The sequence below is a fragment of the Manacus candei genome, unplaced genomic scaffold (assembly GCF_025592945.1).
Source record: "Manacus candei isolate 608988 ecotype Guabito, Panama unplaced genomic scaffold, ASM2559294v1 h1tg000085l, whole genome shotgun sequence".
Lineage (NCBI taxonomy): Eukaryota > Metazoa > Chordata > Aves > Passeriformes > Pipridae > Manacus > Manacus candei.
The window spans coordinates 1,776,899-1,788,988 of record NW_026138133.1 but is presented as its reverse complement, the minus strand read 5'-3'; the positions used below and the strand labels follow the sequence as shown (position 1 = coordinate 1,788,988).

The 12,090-nt window shown below is 38.5% G+C and overlaps 1 long non-coding RNA gene across 1 annotated transcript; it reads right to left on the bottom strand.

The window, feature by feature from the left end:
• Window positions 1-1,664: 1,664 nt before the first annotated feature.
• On the bottom strand, window positions 1,665-9,692 carry LOC127482122 (uncharacterized). The gene is made up of 4 exons (XR_007908422.1): window positions 8,441-9,692; window positions 7,134-7,178; window positions 6,307-6,412; window positions 1,665-5,066 (listed from the first exon to the last, which is right to left on the bottom strand). It is a non-coding gene; the product is annotated as an uncharacterized LOC127482122 (long non-coding RNA).
• Between the last annotated feature and the right edge of the window lie 2,398 nt (window positions 9,693-12,090).

Sequence of the window (12,090 nt, the reverse complement as noted above, 5' to 3'; positions counted from 1 at the left end):
TTTCATTGAGAAAACACCACATTAACTAAGGAAAGGTATGGAGAGCCTTTTGCAAGCTCTTGCTTTCACTTGATTAGCTTCTGTTAACCTCATACATTCAGTCTCTTACCGCTCTGAAGGGAAACTGGTATCATTCAAATGGAATTATTAGGTATGGATGTATTTTCTATTTTTATTTGTAGTTCATATATACTTCAGTTTTTAAGTGTCTTTTTCATTAGACCTATCCAGAAATCAACTGAATGTTACACTAACTATTGAGGTTTCAAAATGTATTTCCTTAACCCCTTGAAATTAAATAAAAACTTCTCAAATAATTTTCAATGTACTATGTCAGAAGCTTCCATTGAAAATGGTAAATTTTGAGGCTTCTTCCTCCTTTTTCCTCTCACTTCTTTCTGAAATTTACTGGAGTCTCCACCTCAGACTAAAGAAAACTTTTGCACTGAAAACACTGTTGAAATTGCAATATTTTGGTGGAATGATTCTGCTCTGATAAGGCACTTATACCAATTTAGGTAAATGTATTCCATCCTATCCTCCTTTTTCACACAGCAACACAGTTGATGGTTCCCCTGTATATCCAGTGCTCTTGACTTGCCATACATGGCAGCTTATTACATATTTCTTCTAGCTTCTGCTCTAACCCTTGCTAGAAGTTTCCTGCCAAATATTTAGACACATAAAATGAGTTTGGGTTCACTTTGCAGAAGTTATGTCAATCTGAAATCCATTGATGACTTATTCACCTCGTTAAAAAAGAATGAGTTTGGGTTCACTTTGAAAGTGCATTTTGTTTGGGATAAGGACTCAGCTTAACTTTGAATCTTAGTTTTCTTGTGGATCTGAAGGTGGATGTGGTTTTTGTTTGTTTGTTTGTTTTGGGTTTGGGGTTTTTTTGTTTGTTTTTTTGTTTGTTTTGTAGATTTTTTGTTGTTTGGGGTTTTTTTGTGTGTTTTTTTATATTTCATGCTGTGATATACTAATATAAGAACACAATTTTTTTCCTTGACATCAGGTTATCCATCTGTAACACAACTTCAAATGCAGTTTTATGGTCTTGTTTGTATGATTCTAGGATGCAGGTTGTATATTCTGTTGCACGCTTTGTCAGACACTGTCTTTTATTGTCATGTCCTGTCATTTTGAGTACTGAAAGTCCTCCAAATATATTTCTGTGTCTATAAATTGTAACCACAGAAATGGTATGACAGATTTGGTTTCCAGCACTTTGATTCCCTCTATATGATGTTTACCAAGTTGTGTATGAGGAACTTTACAGCCACTGATATGTCTGTGGAGTACATATCATGCAATGTATTTACTCACTTAAAAAATGGAAGTTCCTCATGCAGACTGTGACGGATGCTAAAAGCTTACAGAGTGTCTAGGCAGTATAGTAAGTTTGTGGGAAATAAAAGAAATTCCCTTTGACTTACTATGAAAAACGATGTGTGATTCATTAAGTTCCTGAGGCACAAATCCAAGGTGGGAGAGTATTCAGAAAGTATCACTCCATAACTGCCTTGTGTTTAGGTTTTTCTTTAGGTACATGTTTTCTTCCAGTTTTGCAGATATGATACTGCTCTAGAGACAGCTTTGTTCTCACTGTAGTCAGTCTTACCTCTCATATTGTTATGAACAGAGAAAAGTAAGAAGCCCTCTAGACTTTGAATGCAGTCCCCTGTCTTTTTTGTTAACATGCTGAAAACCTTTTTCAAAAACTCTGTTTCCACATCATGTTGAGTTTTCATCTTCTTAAGTTCCCCCACATATTCCTTTGCAGAAACTGAGGGGGTGAATTACGTGAATTGCTCAAACCTATGGCATGGTGGTGAGATGCATGAACTTATTTATTCTAGCTAAAATCAGAGCTTTGAAAATCAGTCCACAATACCTTTACTTATGATTTAATTATGTCCTTCTCTCTCTCACATGACCAACTCTCCTCTCCTCTTATTTACTGCCCACTAGTCACTTAAAACTAACTGCCTGATTTTAATTGATTATGCTTTTACTTTGAGCACAACTTTTATTCATGTATTCCCTACTACTCTCCATCATTGCTCATAACTGTTGCTTGGAGGTGTTTTTCAGCAGTTTCCAAGGTGCTGGAATTGCCCCTAGAGAATGTCTTTTGTACTTCATACTCTGTAATTTCTCACTTATGCAATTCATATGTTCTCCTCAACTCTGCTTCTATCTGAATTTCCTTAACTCCAGGAAAATTAAAAAAAAAAAAAGCACAGACTACAATTTTTCTCAGAAGGGTAAGTTGTGTAAATAAGTGGTACTCATGTGTTACATATTTCCCTCAAAAAGTAAACTATGAAAATTTAAATGTTCCCTATGTTATATTAATAAATCAATTATTTCCTTAATAATTATATATGCAGCTATTTTTTCTAAAAAATAACTATAAAATGCATAAAAATTAAATTTTGTATACGTAATTTTTTTTAAAATTGTATTGTTTTAACTTTGTCCATTAAATGACACTTTTCTGACATTTACTTATAGATAGTGATAACACCGGTCACACACATAATATATGACATCACAACTTTCCTAAGAAAAAAACAATATGTACATCTCTGTAGAAAAATACCAGTCATGACAACTCATTCAGGCTGGAAAAATACAGATATTACACTGTCAGCAATAATTCAGATAAGAGTCACATCAAAATCTCTGCTTGCTAAAATCAGCAATTTTTGAAAAACAACCTGGAATAGTTCACACATTTAAAATACAAAAAAGACACAAACTGGAGATTAAAATGCAATATATACTGGGAAATACAGAAAATAATTTTGACAATGTAGTCCTTCCGAAAAACATCCCAACTCTAAAAGTTAGCAAGAACAAAATGCTTCTGTAAGATCTTATAGAAGCAGCATTAAAAACTACAGACCAGCATAGAAAGTAAAATACATACTAAAACTCACACTAGATTTTTGTACAAGGATACTCGGTTTGATTCACTGATATTTTTCCATTTTACAACCACTTTTACTTTCTTTCACTTCAGTAGAAATGCCCATTGCTTTCATTTGCCTTTCAATATCTGCACATTATTTTAATTGTCATTCATAGAACTATTCTGTGTATGGGTTAGCTGGTCAATTTGCAGATTAAGTACTATTCTATGGATCATTCCTGATACTTTGGAATCAAGAAAATACTGTGTGCAGCTATTGTTCATCAAAGCATTTAAAACTGCATAGTTATATAAAGTGTTCTGCACTATATTTTAAAAAATATTTTCATACGAGCTAAGTAGAATGAGCTGAGTGACCAAGTGACAGACTGAGCATACAAAAATATAACAATTGGAATAATCATGAGCTACTTTCATAATTCATTCTATGTCAGCTAAAGTACTTTTAAGACACGTTAAAGAGTTACCTTTAAATAGAAGGTCTGTCCATCTATGTCCATTATGAATTAGAGCATGTAACTCAATTTTTTTTAAGAAGTCTTAGCTTGTAGTTTTCAAAGTCGGTCAAAGTTATTCCAGCATCCTGAGAAGTACCTATGGATTTGCTGCACATAGAACGGAAATGTGGAAGAACAGAGAATCATAGAATGTTCTGGGTTGGAAGGGACTTTAAAGATCATCTAGTTCAAATCTCCCTTTCATGGGCAGGGATACCTTTCACTGGATCAGGTTGCTCAGAGCTCCATCCAACCTGGCCTTGAGCACTTCCAGGAATGGGGCTTCCATAACCTCTCTGGGCAATCTGTTCCAGTGTCTCACCACCCTCACATCAATGAATATTTTTCTAATGTCTAATCTAAACCCACTCACTTTCTGTTTAAAGCCTTTCTTCATTGTCCTCTGTCTACATGCTCTTGCTAATAGTCTTTCTCCATCTTTCTTTTAGTCTCCTTTAGGTCCTGGAAAGCTGAACTGAAGTCACCTTGAAACCTTCTATTCTCCAGGCTGAACAATCCTAATTCTCTCAGCCTTTCCTCACAGGAGATGTGTTTCATCCCTCTAATCATCTTGATGGCCTCCTCTGGACTTACTCTAACAGGTCCACATCTTTCCTGTGCTGGGCACTCCAGAGCCTAATGCAGTACTCCGGGTGGGATCTCACCAGAGTGGAGTAGAGAGGCAGAATCACCTCCCTCAATCTGCTGATCACACTCCTTTTGATACAGCCCAAAAGATTGGTTTTCTGGGCTGCAAGTGCACATTACCAGGTCATGTCCAGCCTCTTGTCCGCCAGTACCCCTCAGTCATTCTCAGAAGGGCTGCTTTTAATCTGTTCATCCCTTTAGCCCTGATTGATACAGGGGGTTGCCCCAACCTAGGCACAGAACCTTGCTCTTGGTCTTGTTAAACCTCTGAGGTTCCCACGGATCTGTTTCTTGAACTTGTCCAGGTACCTCTGGATGGTATCCTGTCCTCCAGGTGTGTCAGCCACAGCAATCAGCATGGTGTCATCAGCAAATTTCCTTCAGGATTCCAAATTCCAACAATGTATGATCCCTGTAGTCCAGGTAGCCTTCAGTTTTGATGTCTCCAATTTGCTTGCTTACATTGGTGACCATCAGATCCAGTAATACATTCCCTCTTGTAGGGCTCTCTACTACTTGGCTCATGAAATTATCTTTCATGCATTCCAGGAGTCTCTTGGATTGCTACAGTTTATTGTGCTAATTTTCTGGAAGATGTCAGGGTGGGTGAAGTCCCCCAGCAGGATGAGCCTGTGAGCATGGTGCATCCTGCAGCTGGAGCAAGAAGTCTTCACCAATAGGCTCTCTTTGTGTATTAAACTATGCAAGTCTGATACACTGTTCCTTATCAACCAAAGCTTTCTGAGATCAATATAAGCAAGGAAGCATTTTGTATGGAAATTTTAGATGTCATCATACTGGATACTTGTAAAGATGTCTTATTTGATTCTTTGACTTTGAAATAACATGGAGTCTCTCTTTCTTGTAGAATCATAGAATAGTTTGGGTTTTCAGTCCATTTGAACCATAACCAAAAATGTTTTGTGTTGAAAAATTCCTTAATATTACCTTAGAAACATCTTGCCTATTTGGGGTTTGTTCTTGCAAAAGACATAAAGTAAAAGAAACATTGGTAAATTAGTATTAAAATCAGCTAACGTTCTTCTCTAAAATCCAAAATTTGAAACAGTAAAAAAATCAATCACTGAATGTGTTTATCTCAACTGAGGTCATGTCTGACATGAAAAAAAACATACCAATGAAAATTAAATTGATCCATATTGTAATACTAACCTTGATATGACATTAATTTGTCTTCTCTGATTTTGTTCGTGTTTGACATTTATTCAGTAAAACTAAGAATTCTGCAATTAAATTGGGTACATTAAAAAGGTTCATATATATTTGTCTTTTATCCCATTCTTCTATATGTCCAGATATTACAATATCCCAAGCCATTACAGCAGATATAACTACTGGAGAATTCTGTCAGCTTATGAAATCTTGGAACTTAATACTAAATGTCAAATGTACAGATATATATATCATGCCTTTTTTTCCTAAAAAAGCAAATTTTACATTTTATGGATAAACTCTTCACTTTGATCACAGGGGAAGGCCTAGTTTCATAGCCAACATTTAGTTTTCCTGATTTTTCACATCTATGAGTTTTGTAGATATGTCACAGGAACTTTTAATCAAATAACATTATTTTAATACAGCAATCAGAACTGAAAGAGTTATTGAAAAAAAGCTAGCATATTTTGTAATGGCAGATGTGTCTCAGGATTCTGTTCCAGCTTGGAAGAATAGTTCCCAGAATCTGCATGTTGTGATTCCTAGCAGAGTACCAGAATCATCTAGTTATTCCACTTACTGCTTTTAATTTTTAAAAATGAATTTGAAATTTATTTCCCATTGTGAGATTACATCAAAACTAAAAATTGTCTGGTTACATTTCGTATTAATGGATATTTAACACAGGATTTCTTTTTGAATGTAAGGGAGTTGTTTAAGGTATGCCTCTACTCTCTGGCCAATGAAGAAAAGTTATCATCACCAAAAGGCAATTAATCTCATTTTTCTTCTACCTTTACTTTAACTGGAAGAATAGGCAAGCTTACAGGCACATCACCTTTCTTTAACTGGCATACATATTTATTATGAGCAGATTCATTTGTAGATTGGAGTACAGTAGTATTTTAGGCCAAAGTCATGTTTCAAGGCTTAGTTAATTAATTAATTATTACAAAGCACTTTGAGAACCCTGGAGAGAAGACATTATAGAAGTATGTGATGTTATTTTAATAATTTTCCATTTCGCTGAGTGGAATGAATTACCTTAGAGCCCTCAGGGTCCTGGGCCTGATTAAGGACTGTTGACTGCATTACAGAAAATATGGTTTCCACTTCCCTTCAGCTTGGCAGCCTTCCAACTTCCAGCTGTCTGCTAGTAAAAAGAGAACTCTGTAGATTTTTATATATGAGTTTTGAAAGGTTAGAAAAAGGTTTTAGAAAAGTAGACATCAGCTAATTTCATCTAATCAGAATCCCTGGGAAGTTGCTATGGAGAGAAAAAGCTGTTTGAGTTTTAATGAAAACAGAGAAAACTGGAGCAAAACATTCTTTTCTGTGGAAAACCTGTGAATTTCCAGCAACATACCCAAGGATCTTACTTAACTGAAATGCAAAAAGAAAACATAGAAAAACTAGAGACAAGACCAGGAAAGACGAGAACAGTATAATATCATTACTAGGGACAGTAATGCTAATCAGACGGGACAAAGTTATTTGGAACTAAAACTAGATAGGGACTTAAAGGGTAACAGATATGCCAGTAGTAAATGGATTCAGAAAATGTGGCTCCAGTATCTGCAGAGAGAACAAGTATTTCTTTAAGTGTCACTTCAGGAGTGATGCCAGCTACAGTGAGGGAACTTCAGACTGGGGACTATTCAGAACAGCAGTACCTCTTCAGATTCATCTGCTAGATGGGATTCACTTGGAAATTATGAAAGTGCTGTCTGGTAACAAATTTTTTTCAATTTTTTTATGAAAATAATTTAATGACTGGGAGAGGTCAATGAAACCAGAACATGGTTAATGCAATACATATTTCTTTAAAAAGAGCAAGAAGTACATGGGAAATTGTGACCAGTAAGCCTCACCTCTGTCCCCAGACAGATCTTGAAGTAATGGAATCAGTCTGTTTCCTGAGATGTTGTCATGGTTTGAGATAGCCCCAAAATCCAATTCCCTAGCTCCATTCCCCCCTCCCACATCTCAACCTAATGTGAGATGGGTTTTTCCAGACAAAACACACCAGACTCAAAGTGGGGGAAAGGGAATATATTACAATGACTATACAAATAAATACCATATCACATTATACACATGATCACAAACTATCTCTACCATGACATATGTATTTACAGTGGATCAGATCTCTTCTCCCCTCCAAATAAAAGTCCAGGAGGGAAAGAAGGGCAGATCCCTTTCAGTCTTTGAACAGCAGCATCTTCTAAGGCAGCAGTCTGTCTGTCTTCTCCACATGCAGCAGCTGATAGCTGGCTTTCTACCAGCACTCACGAGGGAGGTATCCAAGCTCCCTCGGCCCCCTTGACGCAGGCAAAGGGGTCTTCCGTGGGCTTCGTAACCCCAGACAAGGTCGTGTCACCATGTCATATCACAAAGACACAGAGGGGTCTTTGTGACGGTCTGGTATCTCCAGGAGATTCAAGCTTGCAGGGCCTCTGTGCCCTGTCTCTCAGGCTGCCACCGTGGCAGCAGTGTGAGGGGGGAACCAAGGTCAACTCGCCCCACATTCCATCTGGCCATCCCGGTCCAGCTCTGGGACGCTCTGAGCTTCTCAGTTCCTCTCTCTCTCCAGTGCTGCATGTCTAAAACTCTTCTCCTTAATAGGAGTCCATCTCCCTCTCTTCTCAGAGGGATCTCAAAGGAGTTTTGGGGGGCTGGTACAGTCTTACCCCCAGAACTCTGTCTCTCAGGCTGCTGGCTCTCTTTTTCCCGGCTCTCCTTCCAGGAGTCCTTTCTCTGGTGCTGCATGTTGCTTCTGCTGCTCCTTCAGTTCAGGTGTTATCTGTCTTGGCTCTCTGCCACCGTTTCTCTGGTGCTTGCCGGTTGCTGCTCTGTGCCCATGGAGAAAACATCCCCTGGCTTAACTACAGACACTTAGTCCAGTCTAGTACTGTTCCAGCTTTTTGCAGTCCCCCCAGTCAGGGGCTGGGGGGCCCCAGAGGGCCCAAGGGGCTCAGAGCCCCTTCCTCGTGGCTCACAACATGGCCACCTCTCCTCAACAACCCCAACTACCACTCTTCTCTTCCGGTGAGCTTGTGATATGTTTACATTTCTGCAGGAGCGCCCATTGGGCAGAACTTCAAAACTTCCAGGGGTTTCCACCCCTTGGGGTCTACCACTTTTCTAGCCTCTGGGGGAAAACAAGGATCCAAACCACTACAGATGTAAAGAACAGGACAGAAACCAGGAGCAGTCAATATGATTTTTTCAAGGATGATGCTTATCCAGTCTTCTTGCTTTTTACAAAGAAATTGCTGTCTGTATGGATGAGGGGAGAGTGGTGACTATGATACTGTTGGATGCTGGTAGGTCTTGTAACACCATCTCTCATTGCATTCTCATTTGGAAGCTGAGGTCTGGAACACAGTACTGTTTTGGGTGCTGAAAAACGGATGGATTGCTAAGCTCAGATGGTGGGAATCAATGAGCTTGTGTCCTATTGGTGGTTGATAATAGTATCAGGGACACACTGGGACCCGTACTGTCAATTATTTTAGTTGGTGATGTGAACAGTGACAGATCCATAGTAAATCTGCAGAAATAATAGAGCAAAATCATTAATTGACACAATGAAAGAATAATCTGCAGTTCTGAGGCACCTTGATAAATTTGGCTAAACAAGCACAAGACTTGAGAAACTTTTCAGGAATAAAGGTCCGGATGCTGGATCTGAGTCCACTTTTCAATCTCTTCATGAGCAAAGTGAACTACACACTGGACCTGCTTCAGGAGGAGCATGGTAAGGAAACTCAACAAACTTATTATAACCCTCTGCCCTGTCCTAATAGGGTTGCATCTGGAATACTTATGTCCATTTTGAGAGCACTGTTAAGAAACTGGAATAGTGGATGCAATGGATTGCTATTGTGCCGGTCAAGGGCCTTGAGCAGATGACCTACAAGGAGAGGCTGAGGGAGCCACCCTTCTCCTTTTGAATAATGGATGCTAAGAGGTGATCTAAGAGAAGGATGTAACTACTTGAATGGCACTTGAAGAGCTACATCCTTTTTAGGATATAAACTCTTTTGACAGTGTGATATGGTTTGAAGCTGGCTCCCTGCCAAGTCTCCAAACCTTACCACAAGAAGTCGTGTTCCCCCCCCCCCAAAACCTCAGGGAGAAGAGGGAAAGGAAAAAAAAACAACCAAGAAAACCGAAACGAGAGACAGCTAAAGCAATATATATAAATATATTTACACTTATGTTACAGTTATATACAATTGAAATATGTATACAATTTCACAAGGGAAAGGGAAGGAGGAAGGGAAACGGAACAAAACCAAAATAAATGTATATATATACCCCGATTAGTCGCCCAATATCTAGCAACTAAAAGAGTTAGCAAAGAAATATCTCACTACTCTCCTTGGGACAACTGAGAGTCGCTCTGGAACGATCACCAGCAACCTCCGTCTCCCATGGTTGACAAGGCCTAACCAGACCTCGCTCCCCAGCACGGCAGACCCGACAGCAGGGAACCTGCACCTCCAAGCCGCTGGAAGGAAAGAGACTGAAGGCCTTTCCTCCTTTCTTCTTATAGCCTGGCTTACGTAAAAATCGTTGGGAATACTGGGTAAATCTGGGCCTTTCCTTGGTTACAAACTGGTCACCAAGGAAACCCCAGACCAAAGTACTACACAGTGGTAGACAATAAAGTAAGGAGCAATAACAGTATGCCATTGCCTCTTAAGAAACTCCTTCACCATGAGGAATAGATTATCATAAAAAGTTGTGGGCTCTCTACCCTTTGTTTTCCAGACAGACCTAGTCCAAGTCTCTGCCTCTGTTACAAAAATTTGCATGTTTCTACTTTTCATGTGTCAGGCCTTGTCATTAGGTGTATTTGATGTACATGTGTCTACACAACATTGATGTGTGTGCCTACTTGGAACACATGCTCAATCTTGCTACTGGCTGGACCAGGGCCCATGGAGCTGCCACCACCTTGTCTCTGCTGGGCTACTGAATTCAGTGGCTTCTAGCACGTATGTCTGATTTACTCGAGTTCAAGGTAAAACTATTTATAGTCCTCCAATCATGAGAATATCAGAGTTGTGACAAATAGTAGTTTCATTTATTTCTAATCATAAAGTAGAAAAAACCACTTTTAGCAAATCAAAAAAACAAACTTGATTTGTTTAAGTGAAATATTTTACACACATGGAAGTAAAAGGCTTTATTTTGATGTTAAGGAAGCAAAAAAAAAAAGAACTTTTCACAATTTCAATGTTTTATACTTTTAAAAGTTTTTTAAAATTATTCAGATTAAAAGGTTAAGGTTTAATTTTCAAAGTATTCTGGTACTATGTATTTCCTGTATCCAGGGGAAAAAGCCAACCCTCTCAGCTATAATCAAAGCAAACACAAAGTTAATTCAAAAGTAGGTTGATATCTGATGTCATAGAACCTTCATTTTTATCAAAGTAAAATATCCATAGTACAGTAATCAGTGAAATACTACCATGATGGACTAGATCAGAATGGCAGGAAGAACAGGTTTACGGAAAAAAATTTTTTTCAAAGTTGAAAATTATTAAGATAACAGTACATACAAGATCAAGTACATAGAAATAAGCCTGTTCAAATGCTTTCTAAGTTTACATGTTCTTAAAGGCTAGGCTCTTGCCCCTTTTACCTTTTCCATCTTCTCTTTCCCTTTCCCTTCCCACTTTCCCTTCTATATCTCCTTCTCTTCCCTTTTTGCTTTCCCTTCACCTTTTTCTCCACTCTCTTTGCCCTTCAGTTTTTTATTTCTCTTCCCTTTCCCCTGCCACCTTCCCCTTCACTTTCTCCTTTCCTTTTCCTTTGTTAAAGATGTGTTCCTTGTTTTACCATGGCTCTAGATATTCAGGTAAATTGGTAACTTGGCCCTAAATCTACCAGATTCATAACAATGCATCTACACTAACATTTTAGCTGGGCCCAGGAGGTGCTTTTGAAGTAAATCTCACATTTTTTCCCTACTTTCTCTGCTTTCATTCGTGTCATGCAACTGTTTTGGAGCATGTAAACAGAATTTAATTTTATGAAACAAACATAAAAAATTAAAAAACTCCAGGATCATATCTAATTCACCAAATTACTGGTGAGCATCCAGTCTACAGGATCAAACTAGAGCTGGTCTAAGATAACCATCTTAAAATGTACATAATCTAAGTTTCATGTCTCCAGTGCCAACTCTTTGTCTCTGCACGTTCACTCTTATCAAATATTTTTTGCTAATATAAGTAAAGCCCAAATCAAGCTCAGTCTAACTGGATTTCATCTTAGCTGTATAAGTCACATTTTACCATGCTTATCACAAGTTCTGCTTCACTATGACACTGTAGGCTCTTTAGAGCTGAATACTCAACAGTTTGCCCAGGACAGAATAAACCCAGGAGAGGGAATGAAGAAGAACCAGAAGCATCATTCTGCAGCATGGGTGGTCAGCTGCACAGGTGTCAAAGAGATGGTATCTTTGTAGGCATGAATGTCCCTCTGGGAGTGGGGTGGAAATGCTAAATCTGTTTTCCTTGTTTTCCTGGTGCTGATCATTGAGCAGCAGGTCTGACTCTGCATGAGCTAAAACGGATCCTAGATGATTGATTTCAGAGAAAAGGCCACAAGTGTTTTATTTAGGTACGGCCCATTGCTCCATTTGCTAAAACTGCAGTTTGAAAAGCATCTAAATCCATGGTTCTAAGATTTTTAAAAGCTCTTTCATGAATCAATGCCAAGCCAATTCAGGAAATGTAGGAAACAACAACTGAAATTAAAAAAATGGAACACTTTTGCTTCAGAGATCCTCTCTCCTTATGCTTAATG